Consider the following 4,239-nt stretch of genomic DNA (forward strand, 5'->3'; position numbering starts at 1 on the left):
RAATAGGTTCAAAAGGCAAAACAGTCACGAATTCTAGAACTAATTTGCAAGTCTTTGAGGCAAGCAATCTAATCAGCTTTTCGTGTTCCAAATTTTTTGGTGAAACCTATATTGGGTAGACAGCAACAAACAACTAACACTGGAGGAAGCAGGAATTCAGTATCACATAGTAAAGCAAAGCAATATGCAAAATACATATTTTGGGGACAAAAGTTAGTCTCCCTAAAAAACGGCAAAATCATCTTTGCAGAGTTACTTGTAATATTCTGTGAGACTTTGAAATTCATTTTTAAGTTCTGACTATTCATTTAACAGATCATTTTAATTTTGTTTCTAGAGAGACAAAGGAAATACTTTGATTATTTCTTTGTTTGATCCTTAACATCCATGCTGTGGTTTTCTACATTTTGAAAGCACAGGACATCTATGAAATGCCTTAGCAAGTACCAGCCTGCATATCAAAACACACAACTACAATGAGTTTATACTAAGAAGCAATTCATTAATGGAAGGGTGGGGGTCCAGCATGGAAGAAAATGATGCCACCACTAGTTTTTTTCAATTAATTCCTGTGTACTCACACTTACAGAATTGCCAAATCATCAATAACTTTAAGATCCACTGTATACCATCTAATACTGGAGTGAATGAATGTGTAATAAAATTCAGGTGACTCTATCCATACTCAGCATCCCTCAATCACTTTCCCTTATGCATGAAACCTGACCTGTTTATCCCCAACTTCTCCACTCCTCTGGCATCTAGGAGACACTGAAACAGTTACATGCTATCAGGAGTATCCACTACTTTCTCTTGGAGCCACATACCTCTCACAACTGTAATACGGTAATAGGATTACAGCAACCATACGTTGTGTACTTTATGTGGACTTGAGCAAAAGTAATCACAAACTCTACAGTCACAGTTCATCTGTGCACTAACAAAAACCACAAAAAATACCAATAAATATGAGTAAACATGAAAGCTGACAGGGTAAGAAAGAACCACAGCACAAGGCGGYGCCATAATCAAGTAAAAGCACTTCAATAAACTGCTAAACATATGGATGCAAGAGGGACGTGGGCCACGCTCCAGTTACCTGTTGCAACTTTCACAGCTCCATTTCTTGGTCACTGACACAAGTGTACAGTAAACACTGCTCTGCCAATATGCTGCATTGTTCTATATACACTGGCTTTGACCATATGCACTTCAGGGCTTAGTTACACTAAAGGATATGATGGCTTACCTAAAATGAAATTTTGAACAAATTTAGCTTAACATAAAGTAAAATTACGTGGATGTTTCATTTAGTTTAAGAAAGTCAGTTCAATTTAGGAGAATGTAGATTTAAAAYTGGAGGACACAACTCCAAATAAGATGCCTGACTCAGGTTTCATYAATTTCAATAACCTGCACACAAATATTAACATACCCTCCATATTACYACTTGATTACAACACATTTACAGTAGCAGGACTCCCCATACATATCTTCTCAACTATGAAACAGCACTGAAGGATACAAAAGATCTGAAATACCTTAAAATGCGCAAGTGCTTGTATTGCATTTTACATTATGAAATTAAATGTAAATTTTTCCTGTCTTTAAAGGAAATACCCTAATAATATAAGCTTTTCTCTTCTTTTACACCACTACTCCACTTYCATATTTTCTTAGAAGTACTGACTGATGACAAAAGATGGGGCTTAAAAAAAAAATCCCTTTTCTTCACAAATATTACTGAGAAGGTACAAATACATCCAAATTTGAAGATTTAGTGTAAATATAAAATCCTTGAAATAGCTTAATCTCTAAGCCCTGCTCATATATTCCAGGTAGCAGCCACCAATTCAGGCAGGAGTCAAACTGGAATTTGTTTAGAATACAAATGGACAAACAACCAAGCACTGGATCCAGCCTGCAAAGCAGGCTTTTGTCAGGCCACCAGCAATGCCTGCTAGCCAAACACTACACAAGCCAAGTCCAGCCCACGAGTCAGCCAAGTAAACTATGGATGCTGCGGGAAAGAAAGGAAACTCAAGTTTGGTAGACAGAGTTTATTACTCAATCAGTGCCTAAATTCAGCCCACTCTTCCAGGGCAGCTCAGGAAGCCAGACAYTGTGGAGAAGCAGGACCTGGCTTCAAATAATGTAACAAAACACCAAGTAAAGTACTTTCAACCAGAGTCACCCAACCCAAAGAGATGGAGATAAATACAGAGAAGACACCACCAACTTGGGCAGGGTGCAGAAGAGTTTATTACCCCAGTCATCACCATCCATTCCACAATCAGGCTGGCTCCTGCACAATCATTCAGGYAATCCTGCATCATACACTCAGTGCTCTGGGAAGGTTTGCAGCCAGAAGTGCTGCTGCACTGCAACCAACAGCACCCAAAGCCAGAGATGAACAGGGGAGAAGAGTCTGTCTGACCACACTGCCATTGAGACAGTTTTGACAAGTGAGGTCAAAGATCGCCCTATTTAACCAGTTGTTTCTGCTCCACACAGCTTCCCAATTCTAGCAGCACAGTGACTTTCAGAACAGCTGTGCACAGTGAAAGTTCAAGTCAGGCAGGATATATTAGCTCCACCTAAGTAGTATCATCCTTGGAACAGCAGTAAATTGGGTGTACTGCTTCCAGATTACAGCTTCTCTGGCATCATTGCAGTCAGGTTTGCTATCTAATATCACAAATGCTGTCAGACACAACACAACTACATATCCCAGGCTCCTCTTCTCCCTAATTACAACCTACCCTCACCCCCTACTYTCTGTCAAAATCCCTGCAGTTTGCCTGGATGTATGGCAGGCAACACAGTCTGGATAGCCCACCACCTTCCTTGAATAATGAAAACTCTGGCCTAGACACTTCCAATTGGCTGAAATCACATAAAAATTAAAATAACTTAGTAGAGAAGCACCACCTTCAAGCAGCTGAGTATCTCTTCAACATCTCTTAGTTTTTCACAGTATCATTGTTACTGGTTTTATGGATTGCTTGGGCTAACTCAACCTCTTATATCCCCAATTAATGAAAAGTTGATTGTATTGCTTTGCTGCTAACTGCCACTATTACCTTCAGTACCGCTGACTCTATGTACAGCTCACAAGCTTCACTCACCTGTCTTAGGTTGCAAATTTTGACACTATAATGCAATCAAATCACATTTTCCCTAGTTTAAAAACATTTTTTTTTCTAATTAAAAGAAAAAAAACACACACAAACCTGTTACAGTCACAGAAGTATACTTAAGGATGCAGCCCATGACTAAAGGGCCATTTCTAATGATTTGCAGATACTTAAGAGTTCCAAGAAGGGTACAAGGAATAATGGTTGTTGGCTTAGTGCTGCCACACGCAAGACAAGTTCCACGAGTAAACACTTTCCTACTTTTATTAGTGATGTGTAGCATCACATAAGAAGTGGCTATTTTACGGGCTTGTCAACACCCAACTTTTGAAACTGTTGACTGAGGGTGTTTAAAACTATACTACGTGTGCAGATTGCTACAGAAAACAGAATCTAAAATGTAATGTTCCTGATACACATCCCTCTGCCTTCCTTTCTTAAGTTGTCAGCCTTTGGGTTTTAAACTCTAGAYAGTGTTTCAAACATAGCAATCACTACACAAGGTTGTGAAGGCAACCACAGAAGGCACTTACATGCTACTACTAGACAGGATCAACACCAATTTCTGTTCAATAACAGAATATTAAATCCAGTCAATTATTTTGCAGAAAGAAAAAAGAAACAATATTTCTRTTTAGCAAACTGTCTCCATCTGCGTTCTTTCTAAACAACACTATTGCTGCTCCATTCACATTCTGTAGAACCACAACTTGTTACTCAGACTTTTCTGTTCCCCAGTAAAGTCAGCTTAAATTAAGAAAGGTAAAGGACTAGGATAAACGATGCACATATACACTACAACGTTTTAAGGACAATCTCTGAAGCTTTCTGAAGTTCGATCTCATTTAATTTCGTCATTAGTGCCAAGTGAAGACACGGGACAGGGGCCGAGAGACACTGCGGAGAACTAAGACAAACCGCTTCCCTGTGGGGCCCCGACAGGGGCTCACCGGGCCCAGGGCAGGGCTGGCTCTGCTCTCCCGGGGCCGAGGCGAGCGCAGGCCCCCGGGAGCGGGGGCACCGGGCCGGCCGCTCCGGCCCCACGGCCCCGGCGGCGCCCCGGCAGGTGCCGCCGCCGCGGACAGCCGGCTACGGCGGGTGC

Source organism: Malurus melanocephalus, unplaced genomic scaffold (genome assembly GCF_030028575.1).
Source record: "Malurus melanocephalus ecotype Western Australia unplaced genomic scaffold, MMel_1.1 scaffold_2, whole genome shotgun sequence".
Classification (NCBI taxonomy): Eukaryota; Metazoa; Chordata; class Aves; order Passeriformes; family Maluridae; genus Malurus; species Malurus melanocephalus.